This window comes from Lycorma delicatula, chromosome 1 (assembly GCF_047948215.1).
Source record: "Lycorma delicatula isolate Av1 chromosome 1, ASM4794821v1, whole genome shotgun sequence".
Taxonomy (NCBI): Eukaryota; Metazoa; Arthropoda; class Insecta; order Hemiptera; family Fulgoridae; genus Lycorma; species Lycorma delicatula.
In genome coordinates, this window is record NC_134455.1 from 381,930,991 (window position 1) to 381,953,255 (window position 22,265).

Sequence of the window (22,265 nt, forward strand, 5' to 3'; positions counted from 1 at the left end):
CATACCATTAAAAATATTAGTTTGATAGTGTTTCGTTATTTTTATTTAACAATTAATACTTATTATTATTATTGTAATATTGTAATCCATCAATTTTGATTTATTTACTAATATTATCATTATTTTATAACTTTTTTCTAGTATCTGCTGATAATAGTTTAACAGTCGAAACAACCACCCATAATATTTTATGTTTTTTTTTGTAAAAAAATAAAAGTTATAAAGTTCTAATTAAATGTAAACAGTTACTTATATAATCCTTTATTTAGTTGATAAATTATGGTATTTATACTTCATAGAAGTATTACAAAAGACAGGAAATTTAATCTTACAGTGATGAAAGACATTCTTTGAAATTTGTTTATAAAATGTGGAACCTGACGTTAAAGGTCTTATTGAATTATATTCCCTATTTAGAATTTTAATTACTTCTGAAAATAATAAAGATGCAGAATAAATGAAAGGCGAAGGAAACCGTAGGAGTAATAAACTCATTCTGGGAGCAAACAGGAATGAAAATATATAATAAACAACTGTAGAAAATGAAGCTGGTTATAAAAGTTCAGTATTAAACTACTGTGTTATAAAAGATGAAAGTGTTAAGTTTAGAAATCTTGTTGGATATTGTTTCATATTAAAATAAATATTCTTTATTTATATAGAAAATTAATCAGAAGGAAATAAATATTTAATAATAAATGTCGTTATATTTTCCTTGCAACTGTATATTATAAATATATAATATACTGTAAATATACAGTGGGAAAGTTATAACATAAGTCAATTATTTATCTATTTCGGGAATATTTTTTTTTTTTGTCTTCAGTCATTTGAATCGTTTGATGCAGCTCTCCAAGATTCCCTATCTAGTGCTAGTCGTTTCATTTCAGTATACACTCTACATCCTACATCCCTAACAATTTGTTTTACATATCCCAAACGTGGCCAGCCTACACAATTTTTTCCTTCTACCTGTCCTTCCAATATTAAAGCGACTATTCCAGGATGCCTTAGTATGTGGCCTATAAGTATGTCACTTCTTATAACTATATTTTTCCAAATGCTATATTTTTCTTTCTTCATCTATTTGTCACAATACCTCTTCATTTGTCACTTTATCCACCCATCTGATTTTTAACATTCTCCTATAGCATCGCATTTCAAAAGCTTCTAATCTTTTCTTCTCAGATACTCCGATCGTCCAAGTTTCACTTACATATAAAGCGACACTCCAAACATATACTTTCAAAAATCTTTTCCTGACATTTAAATTAATTTTTGATGTAAACAAATTATATTTCTTACTGAAGGCTCGTTTCGCTTGTGCTATTCGGCATTTTATATCGCTCCTGCTTCGTCCATCTTTAGTAATTCTATTTCCCAAATAACAAAATTCTTCTACCTCCATAATCTTTTCTCCTCCTATTTTCACATTCAGTGGTCCATCTTTGTTATTTCTACTACATTTCATTACTTTCGTTTTCTTCTTGTTTATTTTCATGCGATAGTTCTTGCGTAGGACTTCATCTATGCCGTTCATTGTTTCTTCTAAATCCTTTTTATTCTCGGCTAGAATTACTATATCAGCAGCAAATCGTAGCATCTTTATCTTTTCACCTTGTACTGTTACTCCGAATCTAAATCGTTCTTTAACATCATTAACTGCTAGATCAATGTAAAGATTAAAAAGTAACGGAGATAGGGAACATCCTTGTCGGACTCCCTTTCTTATTACGGCTTCTTTCTTATGTTCTTCAGTTATTACTGTTGCTGTTTGGTTCCTGTACATGTTAGCAATTGTTCTTCTATCTCTGTATTTGAACCCTAACTTTTTTAAAATGTTGATCATTTTATTCCAGTCTGGTATATTTAGTTCCCATTAAAATAAAAAGAAAAAAAATATAAAATTTAGTTCACAAAATATTATACGTATATTTGGAGGACCTATATTCCCAGATATCCATTTCTTTATGTTACGTATGTATAATGAAGTCAGTTACTTCGGCAAAACATTTTTTGCAGAGAATCGATGAATATTTTATTGTCAGAGAAGACTATTTAACAAATAAATACATACACGCGCGCGCACAGACCGACAGTGAGAGAGTGAGAGAGAGAAAGAGTGAGTGAGAGGAATAATGTATACATCATATAAATAAATAATATCATCACATTGCAGGAAGAACTCAGAGAGCCTGTTGCTACTAACGTTTTTTTTGTTTTTTTTTTTTTTCACTAAAATTTTGTCTAAGAATGCTTGTAAAAACAAATAAGAATTTGTTTATACATTACAAAAGCGTGAATTCCGATATCAAATAATTTTTTCTACGTTTAGAAAAGATTAAAATTATTTTCTTTCCAAAATGTTTTAAGATATTATAGTTGGGTATTCATTCCGTGATGAGATGAGTGGAGAATATATATATATATATATATATATATATATATATATGTGATTGGGAAAGGATTTTTCCTTCTTTCTTAAAACAAAGCGGTAGAAGTGACAGAACAATAGCAACGAAAGAAGAAAGGCTAATTGGAAAGGTCGCACGCTGACGGTTAAAGAGTATTGAAAAAGAATGTTATTTCGTGGAAAGGCAAAATAGTAAAAAAGAGAATTCTTTTCTTAGTAGTGAAGAAACAAAGATAGATATAAAACCCAAGAATTGTAAAAAAAAATTACAGAGAAGAAATTACTTTTAGAAAATGTTACAATTCCCTAGAAATATATCTGTAAAATTAGATTTATAATATCATATTTAATGCAGAAGAAAACAATTATAAAAATGCATAAAGAAAAAAAAAAGTCTCTTTATTACTTTTAAACAGATAAAAAATATTAATTACATAAGCATTGAAAGAGGTGTTTAACGATCTTTTACTGGTAAAGAAAAAATAAATTGTATTCTATATATAATTTTTGTTAAAGCATCCTAAAAATAGGATAATATCAAAATTATACTTTTATGAATAATTAATTACTACTGTTTAATTATTATCCTTACTCATTAGCGCTTCCTAGTAATTGCTACTTCAATAAATAGATTGTAAAGCATTAAAAATTATTAATTAGCCATCTGACTTCATTACAATTTGAAAATAAAAAACAATTTTTCCTCATACTTCCTATTTTCTTATAGTAAAAGACTAATTTTTATTATAACACCTCAATTTTCGTACATAACGAATTTTAACCCCAGACATAGTTTGTTTAATTGTCATTTCTTACATTCCTTAACCACTTGATCACCTAGGGCGTGATGGTCCAGAGAGAATTTGCGGGTGTATTCCTATAATTATTTTCTGGGAACACCATTCCGGTTTCCTAACATTTATTACTAACAAAATAATAGTTAAATTTTAATTAAAATTAATTTAAAACATCTAGTCATGCTAAGTTACAATAAAGATGAGTTAGAGAATAGATCTGCCATCCTCACGTCAATCTAACGAATAAAATAAGTATATAAAATTTAAAAAATAAACTGGTTAAAAATTAATTCATAATAAAACTCCCGGCTTCGTTTGTTACAACTACTGAATCATCTATCAAGCAAACGATCAAACAAATCTTGTATTGCCGCTTATACAATTACGGTGTACTGAAATCTATTATTATATTAGGAATTAAATTGATCCATCTTCACTGTAGAATTGAGGTACCCCCAACTTTATGGTTAATATTTGAATGAAGCAACCTTACCAAGGGACTCACATATAGTCCTCCAATATGGCTCGCTTGGTATCACCATTACCGATCCTGGCAGGTAAGAAGGGACCCAGGGGTCCGCCGACTACTACAGTTGTGGTCAAAACGAAGGGGCAAACCTTTTCAGATCTTCTCCGCTTGGTGAAAGGGGCAGTTTCACCAGGGGAAACCGGAGTCCTATCCGTCCAGCTAGGCCAAGAGGAGGGGCCCACCTACGGGTTCGGACAGGCAGTGGCGAGGTAGACCAACTCAGCGAGGATATTGCGGAAAAAAGGGAGGGTGCTACTACGGCCTTGGCTGGTAGGGGTAGCAAAAGAGCTCACGTCCTGGTTAAGGACGTGAATGCCCTCACGTCACAGAACGATTATCGAAAGAGGATAGGTGCGTCACTATTGAGGTTCTGTCAATGCGGCCGGCTTATGGTTTCACTCAGATGGTTACACTGGCAGTCCCGCCAATACTGGTGGAGAAACTACTGTCAGATGGGCGAGTTTGGATTGGGTGGGTGGTCTGTCGAGTGGTGCGTCGTACATCCGAACTTTGCTACAGATGTTGGAATCCAGGCCACAGGGCCAAATTCTGTTCTGGCGCAGACAGAAGCGGCCTCTGTTTTACATGTAGTACGGCTGGCCATTTACGTAAGGACCACCACCAGGACCTTAGGTGTTTATCCTGCATGTCATATGGTCATGCGCCCGGGGGTCGGAGATGTAAGATGGCTCCCAAGAAGGGATGGGAGGCCTTGGTCTCCCACTTACGATATGATCGGGTAACGACTACCTTGCAGTACCGTTGGGGGAAAGTAAGACTGAGTCCCGGTGAGGGGGATCCTTTGGGGGTCCCTCATTATAAGCATGGCGCCTAATAGACCGAGTCCCAAATCCATCTGGCGGGAACTTTTTCCCGACGAGGAAGTTAGAGGCTATGGCACCCCTCGGAGCCGGGTTTATGTTTAGTTGTCCTGGTAAGGGGGGAAGAAATAAGGTATGGCTCATGCAATTATGTCTCATCATTAAAGAGGCCAGTTTTCTACCGGTCTCAAAGTTACAGAATGACACGATCTCTGGTTTCCCCAGTAATGGATCAATTAAACATTAAATATACGTTTTGGTTGAATAATTTTAGGTTGAGTGAATCCATGCTTCTGGAGGAAGAAGATTTTTCAGTCTTTAGGTATAACCATAAGGCTATAAGTTGATAAAATCCAGCCCATATTATGTCAGTTTAAATTACCATACAACGTATATGTAACTACCTCGTAGTTATAGAGGGTCTGAAAAATCGGTTATACAAAATTTTCAAAGAATACTGGCCTCTTAGTCAGCTATGAAATGATATTCATACATTCCTTTAGTGAAGTGTTCTATTTATACTTCCAGTTTCCAGAAAAACGACATGAAGCCTTTCCTAGGGCTGTAAAAGGAAATAAAGTTTTACCCTTTTTTTAACCCTATACATTGCTATTTATTTATTCATGTTTTTTTTTTTTTAGTAAACAATATACATAAATACAACTACTAAGAAACAAAAAGAAATAATTCAGTTGCATTGCGCATTGTTCTCTTTAAATAGTAACATTCCCTAAAAAATCAGATGTGCACATCATATGACTTCCTAAAACGACTATTAAATTACTTACATACATTTTTTAAGAATGAAAAGTACATAAAATTTTATTTCATTAATAACTTCAGACATTTTTATTTTTTTCTCATGGTTATTATTAAATTATTATTTATTTAAAAACTTTTTTTACAATCAGAAGTTAATAATTATTAAAAAATCAATATAACTAAATTTAAAAAAAAAAAGTTAAAAAAAAGGAGATGAAGTCGAATTCGAACCGATGTGCATTCCCCTTGCAAGATCCAAATATTTAATTAATTAAAATTTCATTTGGTCATAACTCTGGAACCAATGAAAATAACTACCACTTATGATATATTGTTGAAAGGCTCTCAGAGAGAGCTTATTACTCCAATTAATAAAATGTCATTGCATACTTTTGGTCCAGTCGATTGCAATCAAAAGAAAAGGTGCACAACTAGATGATACAACATTCCTAACATCTTATGACTAATCGGTTTTAGTTATTCGAGATTCATACAGACGTCACGCTGATACCAGTCAAAATGGATTCAGGGATGGTCAAAATGGATACTTCCGTTGAAATCTGAAAACCGACAATTTCGCCATCACAATATTTCCTTTACTTCGTACAAGAAAGAAAAAATATTCTTAAATAAATTAATTAATAACTTACGAATATACTTGATCTCACCCATACACATTCATCAAAGTTTAAAGTAGTAAAATGAAATAGTATTGATGATTTTACAGACAACCGGTGAAGCACCGCTTTAAAGGTACCATTGCCACCAAGTAAATCGAAACTATAAATCCCAGGTTTAATGTAAAGAAATTTTGTAATCCACTCACTCATTCGTTCAGTCAATATTGTTTTTAATAATATTCCTTAATTGATATTTTCAGCTTGAAATTTATATTACTGCGGGACATTAAAATCTTCAAAAAACAAGTAGTACAACAATCGCTGGTTTCGTCATTGTACGACCAACCTTAATTTTTATTCAACCTACCTAAATTTTTATTTCTATATACGCCTAACTTGCATGCACATTAAATAATGTAAAAGAAAATGTGTGTGTGCGCGCTCGCGAGCATGCGCGTGCGCGTATTCGGTAAAAAACATTTGCAAAATTATAATATTAATTAATGGTTTTCAATAACACTCAGCTGTTAAGAGCATATTCAAAATTCAAATAAGGAAAAACAATTTTTTTCTTTTTTTAACATTTTAGATTTATGATGTATAATAAATATTGTAATATTTTATGTTATATGTGTCAGCTTCAAAGATACTCAGTATTCTCTTAATCTGTTTACTTTTTCATTGTTTTTTTTTTGTTTTTTTTTCTTACAGTAAAACCATGATGATAAGCACGTGCATTTAAACACATTTATGTTATTTTTGTACATTTATCAATCAAATATGAGTTTTCTTATATTTCTTAATTATTTTATTTTATTTCATCCTTATAAAACTTTGTATTTTCCGTATTAAGAGATTCATTTCGTTAAAAAAGAAAATTTATTAAACTGGGAAGCAATTTTAGACCTCAGATTAATAGTAGAAGGAAGATTAAAGAAAAACAAACCAACATACTTGGCATTTATAGACCTAGAAAAGGCATTCGATAACGTAGACTGGAATAAAACGTTTAGCATTTTAAAAAAATTAGGGTTCAAATACAGAGATAGAAGAACAATTGCTAACATGTACTGGAACCAAAAAGCAACAGTAACAATTGAAGAACATAAGAAAGAAGCCGTAATAAGAAAGGGAGTCCGACAAGGATGTTCCCTGCCTCCGTTACTTTTTAATCTTTACAAGGAACTAGCAGTTAATGATGTTAAAGAACAATTTAGATTCGGAGTAACAGTACAAGGTGAAAAGATAAAGATCCTACGATTTGCTGATGATATAGTAATTCTAGCCGAGAGTAAAAAGGATTTGGAAGAAACAATGAACGGCATAGATGAAGTCCTAAGCAAGAATTATCGCATGAAAATAAACAAGAAGAAAACAAAAGTAATGAAATGTAGTAGAAATAACAAAGATGGACCACTGAATGTGAAAATAGGCGAATAGCACAAGCGAAACGAGCCTTCAGTAGAAATATAATTTGTTTACATCAAAAATTAATTTAAATGTCAGGAAAAGATTTTTGAAAGTGTATGTTTGGAGTGTCGCTTTATATGGAAGTGAAACTTGGACGATCGGAGTATCTCAGAAGAAAAGATTAGAAGATTTTGAAATGCGGTGCTAAAGGACAATGTTAAAAATCAGATGGGTGGATAAAGTGACAAATGAAGAGGTATTGCCGCAAATAGATGAAGAAAGAAGCATTTGGAAAAATATAGTTAAAAGAAGAGACAGACTTATAGGCCACATACTAAGGCATCCTGGAATAGTCGCTTTAACATTGGAAGGAAACGTAAAAGGAAAAAATTGTGTAGACAGGCCACGTTTGGAATATGTAAAACAAATTGTTAGGGATGTAGGATCTAGAGGGTGTACTGAAATGAAACGACTAGCACTAGTTAGGGAATCTTGGAGAGCTGCATCAAACCAGTCAAATGACTGAAGACAAAAAAAAAAAACAAAAAAAAACATAAAGGTACTTTAAGATAATTATAACTGGATATAAGCCAAAATATTGGTAAATAACAACATTATTTTATTTTCTGTTAAATGGTGGGAACGCTTTTCAAATCCTATAAAAATACAGAAGATGATACGTTTCAATCTATGATAAATAGATTGAAACAGAAAATCTTTAAATATTCACAAATATTTAATTATAGAGGGAAAAAATTAAATTAAAAACATCTCCTGAACAGAATTGCCGATCTCACTTGAATATAGAAGGTTTACCAATGGCAAAATAGTCTTACTGAATTAACAAAATATAAAACACTGTTTCTAAGTATATCAAACTTTACTGATGATTGTTCATGGAAAATACCTTCATTGTATACATATTTACAAAAAAAAAAATCGTAAAGAAATTTTTCAGAATGAAAACAATAAAAGTAGATTTATCGAAAACCAACGTTTCAATATTAAGTACTTAATGGTAAATGAAAAAATCATGGTATTTTATATTAGTAAGAGAACGATCTCAAGGACAAATTTTGGAATTAAAAAACCTAAAATAGGTAAATATTTAATCTATAAATACTGTTGGTAAGATTGGAATTGTAAGTAACCAGAGAAGAACCCACCGGGTTGGTCTAGTGGTGAACGTGTCTTCCCAAATCAGCTGATTTGGAAGTCAAGAGTTCCAGCGTTCAAGTCCTAGTAAAGCCAGTTATTTTCACAGGTATTTGAATACTAGATCGTGGATACCGGTGTTCTTTGGTGGTTGGGTTTCAATTAACCCCACATCCCAGGAGTGGTCGAACTGAGAATGTACTAGACTACACTTCATTTACACTCATACATATCATCCTCATTCATCCTCTGAAGTATTATCTAAACGGTAGATTTACCGGAGGCTAAACAGGAAAAGGAAAGAAGTAACGAGAGAAGAGAGATATTAGAAGACGATAAGATGTTCAGACGATAGAAAATGATATTACCCACACCTCACGAACATTCACTCTCCAAGGAAATTTACATAAAAAGTTTAAAAAGAAATAGAAATTTCTATGAAAAATCATAACACGTTTTAATATTTTTGCTTTAAGTAACAAATCTTAATCCAGAATTTCATAAAAAAACATCAGAAAAAGCATTTATTCATCATTGTATTTACACACAAACATACAAAACGGCTAGATATAATAAAGGGCTTCATTTTGCTCTATAATAAAAAAAAAAAAACATAAAACGAATAGTATATATATTTTTCATAAAATCCAAATCCATTCCACAAGTAGCACTCTCTTCAGTACTCGTAATAGAAACCAAATGAAGCAAACAATTATTAAAAAAAATCATATAAGTTCTTAAAGGTATGGCTTATTAAAATCAAAGACATAAAATTGAAAAATATGAATACTTTAAGCCCAATATCAATACTATTAGTCAGTAATCACTAATAAAGCCGGAAAAATAAAAATCATACCATTAGTTTAATGTTATAATTTATTTAAAAAATGTTTTATTCTATTTTAGCAAGATGTATAATACGTATGAATTGCAAGTTAGCTTAAATTGTTGAATTAGAAAATGCGGATGAAAGTCCACGTGCCTTTCACCCGATCGGGTTTAGTTTTATATGCACATGATACGATCAGCAACTCCCTTCCTGACAGAAACTCAGTAATGCCAAACTTACTAATAAGTACTCTAAAGTATACAATTTAAGCGTAACGTTATTTTATTGGATGGTTTTACTGTAAAATATTACTTAATTTTTTTCAGATATTTATATAAATATAAATATTTTTATAAAATGGATATTACAATAACTGGAATAGTTTATTCTCCAACATAAATACAACACTGCACACGATTCAATATGTTTTCAATCACTTTAACCAGCTGATGTACTAAAATATCTTGTATGTATGCCGTTGTTGCAGTTTTTGGTTCGTTAAACGTGCAGGATCTGTTACAATACACTGCTTTTTTCGCTGTCCTCTACAAAATTTAATCTGGGCCAGTCAGATCGGGTGATTATGTAGGGCACAAACACTTCGAAATGATTCGTTCACCAAAAGTATTTCGTAAAACCGGAGGCTAAACAGGAAAAAGAAAGAAAAAGTGGTCAGTAAGAAATGTAACGGTTTTTACTGCCATCAACTTAACAAGACTTTGTATTCTTATTTTAATTCTTAACTAATAATAATAATCAGGAAAAATTAAAAATAATTTAGAAATTATTATGACCGAAAAATTCTTCATTTAAAATATTTCTTACATTATAAAAAAAAAAAACTAAAAGGAGTTGACAAGAGACGCAAACGTTTACTCAAATTTCTTGAAATTTGCAAATCTCTTCTTAAAAAAATATAAAATCGATGGAATAGTAAGTGTAAAATTCGAATCTGAAAGCCAATCTCTTCCTCTTAAAACAGTTTTTTCTTAAATGAATTTATGCTATGCTTACGTACAAAGATACAAATAAAAATCTGAATTTTGTAGTTTCTTGCTTCATTCATTCTTCTTGAAGCACACACACACACACACACATCTTATGTGTGTGTATATATATATATATATATATATATAAACTGATTAAACTATATTTTATATAGTAAACTATATATACACGAGAAAAGAAAGGGCCTACGGCCCACCTCGAAAATGTTACATGGATTATGTTTCATAACACATGATTTTGTTAAATTTTTTTTTTTTGCAAATTGTAACTAAATAACGCTCATGAATTCAACGTACTAACAACAAAAACTTTTACAACAAAATTTTCATAATCCTGAACATTTTTAACTGTTTCTTAAGTTGTGTTTTTTAACAAAGCTCTAACCCCAATGTTTTCCTTTTTTATCTTTAAAACACAAATATATATTTAGATAAATCCTTCGAACAAATGAATTGTTCTAGAAGTACAAACGGTTCGTGCGCTGGTTCGATCATTGGACCACCAACGTCAACGTTCGTCCACACGAATGTTGACATTGGTGATCCTCTCTGCGGCAGTAGCAGCTAAAATAAAATTGCGAGCAGATACCACCAACAAACCTACGCACCATCCTTTTTTATGGAGAGTGATGATATACGAGGGCGACAATAAAGTAATGAGACTGATGTGAAAAAAAATGTTGCATACCGTTTTAGTCATGTTTAGTGTTGTCTCCTTCAAAGTAGTTCCCCTCTGATTGCACACACTTATTCCAGAGCTTCTGCCATTGATGGTTACATTTCTGGAACTCATCTTCTGTAATATCTTCCAAGTCCCTCGTCACAGCTTTTTGGACATCTAGCGTTGTCTGAAAATGGTGTCCCTTGACCGCCATTTTGACTCTTGGAAATAGAAAAAAGTCGCACGGAGCGATATCTGGTGAATAAGGTGGCTGTGGTAGTACTGAAAATTGTTTTGAGGTTAAAAATTGTTGTACTGACAGAGCAGTATGGGATGGCGCATTATCGTGATGCAGAATCCATTATCAGCAATGTTGGCATAGACACGAAGAACTCGTTTACGAAGTCTTTCTAAAATTTCTTTGTAGAAATATCGGTTAACTGTTTGTCCAGGAGGCACCCACTCTTTATGAACAATTCCCTTGGAATCAAAGAAGCACACATTTCACTTTTGACTTTTACATGCGAGCTTTTTTTGGTCTAGTGATCCCTTTGAGCACCGTTGCGAACTTTGACGTTTTGTCTCTGGATCGTATTGAAAAAACCAACCTTCATCACCAGTGATAACACGACTCAACAAATCTGGATTGATTTCCGTTTGCTCTAACAGATCGGCTGCCACATTTTTCAGTGTTTCTCGCTGTTGTTGTGTGAGATTTTTGGGGACCATTTTTGCACAATTCTTTCTCCTACCAAGATCTTCAGTTAATATTAGACGAACCGTTTCTCGATTGATGTTGAGTTCTTCTGCAATCATTTTCACGGATAATCTTCGATCAGATCGTACGATTTCACGCACCCTGGTCAAGTTGACATCTGTCCGTGAGGTAGATGGTCGTCCACTGCGGTCTTCATCTTCAACATTCGTTCTGCCTTCACTAAAAATTTTATGCCACTGAAAAACTTGAGCTCTTGACATAACCTCCTCTCCAAAAGCCTTCTGAACCTTACCGTAAGTTGACGTCCCGTTTTCACCCGATTTAATGCAAAAAGAAATGGCATACCGTTGCGCAATATTTTGCGGTTTCATTTCTGTGACGAGAGACACAAACACGTGTTCACTTATTACAGCACAACTCACGACTGAGTAGTTGCATCAATGTGCCGCTTGGACTAGAAGTAGCTTATTGACCAAGGTCATAGATGGTGTGCCTACGCAAGCTGCAGGGTTGCCACATCTTGCAAAGAAATATCACTTTCATTAATTTATTGTCGCATTTCGTATATATATATATATATATATATATATATATATATATATATATACATCATTTCAATTCTAAACCAAAGCTATAACATTAAAAAAAAACAACACAGATTTTATTTTCTAGTCATTTTCTTAATGATCTCAGTTTTTAAATTTTTTTTAGATTTTTGGACCCTGAAAATATTCTTTAAGGGTATTTCTGAAAAAACAAAAAACCACTTCTTTTTCACACTAATTTAAAGGCACTTATTTATTGAACGGAAATTATTCAAGGGTTTTTTATTTTCATTTATAAATAAAATTCTTTTGACCAAGGGTTTTGAATTTTTGTGAGAATTTAGCTGGAATTTCAATATGTAAATGGAATGTATAGACTTCACTGGTTATTGCATTTTCTGTTATTTTTTAAGTTAGTTTGTCCAGTTGACGGAAAAAATGAATGATGAAATAAAGTCTTAAGTATTTTTACTATTCTTTTTGCTTGACACAAAAATATACATTCAGTTTACCGTTTACACTAAATAAGAATAATTAATGGAAGAAATAACTCAAATTTATAGCGGTAAATAGATTTATAATAAGTAATTAAATGGAAGGTACTGGAGTCTTTATTATAAAGATTATTATTATATTATACACAAGCAGTTGTTACACGAGATGAAGTTGGTGAACAAAAATTATACACCAAAAAGAGCAACGGTGTGTAAAAACTCTGCAGAATTTCCCCTTCCATTTTTCCACCTATATATTTCCATTTATACTCCTATACCGTCTCAATCTCCCATACCACCAAACGGTAACTCCTGGAGCAGATTTTCAGGAACAGGTGCAAGCCATATTCTATTCCATCTCTCATACTCTTATCTTTGTTATCCATTTTGGTTTACTAGTTTATTACGTATAAATATAATCATCTTATTTGTAACACATGCATTTTACATACGTAATTTATGAAAATCAATTTTATAATTTTAGAGAAATTAATAATCTGTATGTTCCTGTCATCAATAAACTTCTTTTCATTTTAAGATACATTTTGAAATTTTTAAAATGACCTTCATGAACAATACTAATAAAATAAAGATTTTCAAGTAAATAAATGGTTTGATCGTTAAATAAACGTACACAATATATTTTACTTCATTAGACACGATGATTTTACTCAAAAAAATTCAGACTGTAAAAAATGTTAAAACCTCAATTTTATGGGGAAAAATACGTAATTATTTAAAATTAATGACATTATTTAATACGGATCATGAGATGGAGAAAATAAACTATATATTATTGTAGAGAAAAGTTTCTAATCATGTAACGCTGATTTTTGGTTTTATAATTTACATCTAGATGAAATAAACTAAATATATTACAATGTACGACTTTTATTAAGTATGTTGCTAAATGTATGTATTTAAGAACTACATATTGGTTTATCATGCATACTTTTTTTTTCTATTGAGATAATGAGCAATTTACATATTTAAATATATAAGAGACTTTTATTTCGAGTTGATCGCAGGGCCATATTTAGGTCGTCATTCTTTAAACATTGTCTCCTTTCTACCTATATTTAAACTAATGTAATTTTACCCCGAATCAAAGAAATATTACAATTAGAAAATGCATAGATTATACTTAATATCATGCTTACTTAATACATCGTTCATTCTACCATGGCAGAAATTAAATTAGTTTGAAGAATAAACTGTATTTAATAGAAATTAAAATACTTAAAGCATTCCGGAAAAGAATTACTCGTACATGTCTTAATGTCAATGTTGAATTTTTCACCAGCTGGTTAAAATTCTTGTAGATTTTATTTCCCCTGTTGATAATGAGTATTTCCTATTAATTCATCAATATTATTTGTTGATGAACTCACATTATCAAGCAAGATCTTAATTTACAAGACTATCCTGCGCCCAATCTGGACGTACGGTGTGGAATTGTGTAGAACGGTTAGTACTTTTTTTTTCTTTTTTTGTCTTCAGTCATTTGACTGGTTTGATGCAGCTCTCTAAGATTCCCTATCTAGTGCCAGTCGTTTCATTTCAGTATACCCTCTACATCCTACATCCCCAACAATTTGTTTTACATACTCCAAACGTGGCCTGCCTACACAATTTTTTCCTTCTACCTGTCCTACCAATATTAAAGCGACTATTCCAGGATGCATTCGTATGTGGCCTATAAGTCTGTCTCTTCTTTTAACTATATTTTTCTAAACGCTTCTTTCTTCATCTATTTGCCGCAATACCTCTTCATTTGTCACTTTATCCACCCGTCTGATTTTTAACATTCTCCTATAGCACCGCATTTCAAAAGCTTCTAATCGGTTAGTACTAGTAATGTGGAAATTATACAACGATTTCACAACAAAGTAGCGAGGGTAATTGCCGAAGCTACGTGGTTCACGCGAAATGATGAAATTCAGGACTATCTGGAGCTCCCATTGGTTCGTGAGATTGCACGACAGCGCAATGTCAAATACTTACAGAGGGGTGAGAATCATGTAAACCACTTTACAATTAATCTACTCGATAACAGCAGAGACGTCCGACGGTTGTAACGAACCCATGTACTCGACTTAGGGTCTATGTAACAGTTTGGTATCTAACACCGTCAAGTTTAGAGGTGTCTTATCTAATTTCTTGTTACTTCTCTTTCTTTTTCTTTTTTATTAGTTATTAATGTTTCTTTTGTGGACTATATGGTGCTAAAATTAATGGTTTGTGATGAGCTTGAAATTTCATATTTGACTTTAAGTTTGCTTACAACTTTTTATTGCGTATCTATTTTCGGGGTACCTTAAGGACCTTCTTTTCACGTGTTTTTGTCAGGAAACTTACTTATGGCTCCGCAGGAGAGCTGATTGTAATTATAATTGTTATTGAGCAAAAAAAATATTATTTATTCTTTTTAATATTATTTATTATATTTATTTTCTTCAGTAAAAATGTAAGTTAATTTTTTGTTAACAGTGATTTTACCTAAATAAAGAAAATATTTTCTATGCTTATTTTTTTATCAGTTTGGATTTACAATCGGAATCTCTTATGGAACCATAATTAAATTTGAATCATGATACGTGAAGAGAGGTCCTCGTCGAGATCCTCTCATTAAAGTATCAAAAGGTTAAATACTTCTTATATAAGGAAACCACTTGCTCAGATGGTCCAAATAAAATTCAACAGTTATCGTACAATTAAAAATAAATCATAAACCACAAAAAGAAAAAAATAGAAACAAATGTCATCAATACCAGTATATGAAATTAATACTACAGATAAAATAAGTATCCGAAGTTAAACTAAAATAACTAAAACTTGTAGATTATGAAGCTGTGTTCATTACACATTTAGAGTCATCACAAGCAGTGACAAACAGTGTTGTTTGTCCTAGGTTCTTTCACGAGGTCACTCCTCTGCTTTCATCTTCCAGGTCTAGTCCATGGAGGAGTTTCATCTTCCTAATTTCTTAGCTGTTCTCTAATTGATTTACTGCTAAACATAATGCAGCTCTAGATAATCATAAATTTCTGTCCTAGCAAACCGCAGAATCTCTGTTATGGTCCTCATTATTTTATTTTGGAATCTTTGTATTATCTAAATGTTGCTGTTGCTTGTCGTACCCCATACGTCCAGACTTATTTAAGGATTATGCAGATAACTATGAATTTCTATCTAGCAATCAGGTTAGTCCTCTATACATGTTGTTCAGCTGTTTCATTTTCTCTTCAACGTGGCCTTTAAACGTCAGGCGATGATCTCAGTGTAGACCAAGATACTGAAAGTGATTTAATAAAACCAGAAATATAAACAAAACTTAAAGAAACTGCAGGAGAAAAAAAAACAGGGTTTTTAAATATGCTTGAAGAAACTTAATACATAACAAAAATATAAATTTAATAAGATTTATTTTAAATGAAAGTAATTGAAAAATTTAAATACATAAGAAAATACAAAATAGCGCTTTTGGTAAGCCATCCAAGAAAACAAAAGGAAATAAATGAGAATTAACATATCTATTGACAAGAAAAATTAACATTAAAAAAAAATCAATATCCAACAACTCAAATTTAGGTACTGTAACAAAATAATAAAACCTGAAAATTTTTATTCAAGAGAAACTATGACGCTAGAAAATATATCTAGACTGGAAATAATTTTTTAAAAAATAAATGAAAATATTATTTCCAATATACAAAAATAATAAAAATACATAATGATCAAATGAAGAGTTGAACCAGAAATTAAAAAAAAAAAAAAATAACTGACTCAATACGAAAAAGGATATTATTCATCTTTGGAGGTCTAAAAATAACGAATATAAATTAGGACGATGTAAAAAATACTTAATTTCTTTCTTAAAAATAAGAGAAAACCTAATTGGTTTAAATAAACTGAAAAAATATAAAAAGTACTAGAATAAAATAAATTGGAATACACGATAGAGAGATTTTATCGATACTTGTTTAAACAAATATGACATGGCGCTTTCAATAAAATGAGTCCACTTTCAAAATTAGAAATATATTGTTTATTTGAAACAGTTTTATTTGAAACTATTTTTGTTAAAAAGTTTGGTTGTTGAATACTTATAACTAAACGAAAATATCAAAAACAAAAGCGAATTTTAAAATTATAACATGAATCATGATACGTTTGAAGAACACTAGTTTAAAATTACTACAAAAACCTTACTTTAAATTTTTTATATAATTCAAGCTATCAGAATTCAATTTAAAACATTACTAAAACTTATTTAATTTTAAATGTGTTATTGGTTTTTTTTTTAAAACTATTTTTAGGCCTTAAAAAAACGTTTCCCCTGCGAAAAACCCGGTCACAAGAAATGCACTCAGCTAGAAATCTGAGTATTGTTTGATATAAGAAAATCAATGCAGAAAAAGCCAAAGAGAGAGAATGGTTCAATCTAAGTATATGAGAAGATTAAAGAGAATATATGAGAGGGTTAACTTAGGGTCTGAATAAGAGATCGGTTCATAATAAAAAGGAATGCTAAATAACATCAAATCAGTGAAATGACTGAAAACTGAAATTTTTACAAGCAATATACAGTAGAATACGTCTGCCACCTTGGGACATATTATAAAATTCAAAGTTTAAAAGGAATAAGGAAATATTATCATATTTCTGTTCAGCAAAAGACAGGAAAAGTACACTTTCTCAGTGTGATACTCAGTTTCTACTGAATAGATCGCCATGTAATAACCAAATCACCTCAGTTTAATCCAAGAGAGATTAAACACAGGATCTGTGGAATGTTAGGACCGATTGACTTTGCTACATGAATTTGTAATTGCCAACAATTAACAAAGAAACCGGTTGCTGAAAAAAAAAATATTTACTTGAAAACTTTGCAATTGACTATAAATGAAATAATTTTTACAATGAAAATAATTCGGTCCCAAAATCGTACACGTAAACCACAGACGACGTAGATTATAGATGTATTCTACAGTACACTACTTACACAAATTACAGTTTTCAGTAATTTTACTGATTTGATGTTATTTAACATTCCTTTCTGTTATGAATCGATCTCTTAGTCAGACCATCAGTTAATCCTCTCATATATTCTCTTCTCTCTTCAGTTGTTTGACTGGTTTGGTGTTATTCACCGTATATAATTAAGAACGGAACTCTTAGTTACATTCTCAGTTATCCGTCTCATATATTCTAATTTTTATCGTCATATATTGTTTTTCTTTTCTCGTAAAAATAAAATTCATTAAAAGTGAGTGCCGTAATAAATTTTTCCATCATCTTTCCTTTAAATAAGATTCAACTAAAAACCTCTCTTTTCTTAAGTTAATTTTAAGATATGTTTATTTTGCATTTTATCACCCATCAACACCGCACTAGTACATCTAAAAAGCTATTTATTTTTCTGATTTTCTTTCCCCTTGAAAAAATCTTGCTGTTATAAACTCCATGGTACACTTCTTATAAATATTATTAATTTCATAATTCCAAATTGTGATGGGAAAAAGTGCTCTGGTTTATGAAAGTCTGGTACGATAACTTCGTTCATTTTACGTTATTTATTACATTTAATTTTTTGTCTTCAGTCATTTGACTGGTTTGATGCAGTTCTCCAAGATTCCCTATCTAGTGCTAGTCGTTTCATTTCAGTATACCCTCTACATCCTACATCCCTAACAATTTGTTTTACATATTCCAAACGTGGCCTGCCTACACATTTTTTTCCTTCTACCTGTCCTTCCAATATTAAAGCGACTATTCCAGGATGCCTTAGTATGTGGCCTATAAGTCTGTTAACTTCTTTTAACTATATTTTTCCAAATGCTTCTTTCTTCGTCTATTTGTCGCAATACCTCTTCATTTGTCACTTTATCCACCCATCTGATTTTTAACATTCTCCTCCTATAGCACCGCATTTAAAAAGCTTCTAATCTTTTCTTCTCAGATACTGCGATCGTCCAAGTTTCACTTCCATATAAAGCGACACTCCAAACATATACTTCCAAAAATCTTTTCCCGACATTTAAATTAATTTTTGATGTAAACAAATTATATTTCTTACTGAAGGCTCGTTTCGCTTGTGCTATTCGCTATTTTATATCGCTCCTGCTTCGTCCATCTTTAGTAATTCTACTTCCCAAATAACAAAATTCTTCTACCTTCATAATCTTTTCTCCTCCTATTTTCACATTCAGTGGTCCATCTTTGTTATTTCTTCTACATTTTATTACGTTCATTTTGTTCTTGTTTATTTTCATGCGATAGTTCTTGTGTAGGACTTCATCTATGCCGTTCATTGTTTCTTCTAAATCCTTTTTATTCTCGGCTAGAATTACTATATCATCAGCAAATCGTAGCATCTTTATCTTTTCACCTTGTACTGTTACTCCGAATCTAAATTGTTCTTTAACATCATTTACAACATTTATTACATAAGTAACACAAATTCTTAACTTATAATTGTTTTAACACTATAATTAATTTCTATATTTCAGCTTCACTTCTCTCATTTTCTATCATTATTTGCCATCCTGATTCCTATACAAATTATAAATAACTCTTTATTTCATTTTTTTTTTAAATCTTAATTTTTCAATTCTTTTTTACATTACAAAATTATATTTTTATATATTCCAATGCCATGTAGATAGTTTTGGTTTTCTTCGATCTGTCTTCCTAAAATTAATCCAAGTTTTAAAATAAAATAAAAACAAGGTTTAAAATAAAAAAACTTGCTTTCCTTGGCTAAATTAATCCCAATAATAAAATAACCAGTAAAATGGTTACTGTTTTTTTTGCCAGCTAAAACACGTACGTATGAATAAAAATTATATAAGTATATCCGTATAAATATTTCTATTGAAATGGGTTAATATAAATATGCAAATGGGAACAGAAAGATTTGAGTTTGATTAGAATAGTAATTTTGGCTAACATTTTTTTTTCTTTTTTAATTGTAGTACGTAAAAACAAAACCCAAAAACACATTCAATCGAATCATTGATTAGAGGAAACTCTGATATTGTACATAACTGCTTAATACAAACCATCACAGTAGATACTCGTATGTCATTATTTAGACATTCAGGAGAATTTATTTCTCAATAATCAATAAAAGATGAGAATCGGGGCTCACTTCATCCCATCATTCATAAAATATAAATTCTCCGTTTCCGTTGTTTGAAATAAATTAGTAAACACTATCAGAATCAAATGCATAAATCAAAGTAAGTATTGTATAATCTTTTCTTACCTAGCAGAAATCACGTTTGCGTTTCACATTTTAATAAATTTAAATATATGACTAAAATCGCGTTTTCGGTATTTAATAAAATACATTTATTGCAGTATAAGAATAAGCTTTAGATCTTAGCTCTTACAAAGCATTGGTTGCAAGTTCGCCGTCTTGATTTAAAATTCTAATTATAATAATTACCAAACTTTCAAAAAACAAAACGTTTTTGTATAATGTTTGCAAAAGTTACCTTTAATTGCCGTTTACATATTTTGTATTTGGCTAATAGAAATATCTTAAATCAATAATTTGGAAGACCATGGTACTTTTCCAAGCCTATGAGTAAAAAACTAAATTTTTCCTTTGGTTTCACCTTCTTAAAAATATGTTCTTGTAAACTATTAATTCCACATAGTTAAGGATAAAAAAAATAAATTTAAGTTTGGAATTTATTAACTGAATGGCACTGTATTTATAATTCTATCATATATGAGTTATGAAGACTTTCTCTAAAAAGTCTATCATACTTCAAGAAATACAGAGTGATTTTAGTCCTGTTACTCAATTGTTAATGTTTGGTAATTTTTTTCTAAGAAAGGGAAATTTTTTTTTGTGAAACGAAGTTGGTAGCGTTACTGGTATAGATACGACAGTGTGACTTGATTCTCCTTGAGTTGTGTAAACTTTTGTGCCGTTTCCGGTCGTGTTACGAACAGAATGTATTTTACCATAGAACAACGAGTTTTCATTCTTGAACAATATTCTGCTACGAAATCGTACGCGAGTGTAAAAGAATCATTTCAAATTAAATTTGTTGGTGTTCCTCCGCCAGAATAAATGTCAATTTCTAGGCTAGCAAACCGATTTCGAGAGACAGGTAGTGTTTGCGACAGAAAACGTAACGGTCGACCAACTCTCTTGACAGAGGACGTTTTAGAGAATGTGAAAACAAGATTGCTCAATTCTCCACGGAAAAGTTTACGAAAACTTTCCACGCAATTCGGTTTGTCATATTCGAGTGTTCAGAAAGCCGCTAAAAATTGATATTGTGTCCGTATCGCGTACGATTAGTACAAGAGCTTCAGCCTCCAGATTTATACAAGCGATTGCAATATTGCCGTTGGTTTAGGTCTCTCGTAAATGATAACGAAATCGAAATTTTTAAACACAGTGTCCTTTAGTGATGAAGCTTGGATGCATCTCGATGGTTATGTGAACAGTAAAACTGTCTAATTTAGGCGGTTGAAAATCCTAACGCTTTACAAGACAAATCTTTGAATCCTGAAAAAATTGGTATGTGGTGTGCGATATCTCGTCATCACATAGTCGGACCCATATTCTTCTAACAGACAGTAATCGGTGAAGTATACAGGAATATTGTGCGCCAATTTGTGTCCCTCCTGGAACCTCAAGAACGGTATTGCTGGTTTCAGCAACACAGCGCTACATGCCACACGTCTCGAGAAACTGTGGATTTTCTGCAAGAGTTCTTTGATGATCGAATAATAAGCAAGGGCTTATGACCTCGAAGGTCCCCAGACCTCACATCTCCTGACTACTTTTTGTGGGGCTATATTAAGTCCGAGGCCTTGAAAAACAATCTTCACACTATTGATGAACTTAAGTCAATATTACAGACTTAATCACGAATATTTCCAATGCAACTTAAAATGGTTTCTGCTAATATGTTGAAAACAATCCGTGCGTAAATAACCGCAAGGGGTGGGTATTTTGAGCATATTCTTTAACAATTATGTAAGTAATAGCTTTTTATTAAATCTGTTTTGTAAATAAAAAATACATTTTTTTATTCTACCTTAATTTCCCTTTCTTAAATTACATTAAAAATTGGGTAACAGGCCTAAAAAATCACTCTGTCTATAAGAGAATGTAGAGTCTTCCGCATTCACATAATTTAATCTGGCTAAATCTTGATAAATGTGGCAATAACAGTGGTAAGATGTGGTGCTACATAAAAAAAAATATAGATGATTATGAAAAATAAATGATAACACAATTAAATTTAAAGACTTTTTTTAAACTTAGTAAAAGCCTTGCTCAATAGATTACTTTTCAGAATTTAGTTCACTCTACACTACGAGTGAATGGCACAACCTGATAGTAAATGATTTCTCACTTCTTATCTTGTTTTGTTTTTCTGATGTAGAAGCTATTATTCAAAATATAAAACACAATATTAGTCCGGAACGGATGGCTTAATAAGCACGTAAACAAAGAGTTCCCCTTATTGT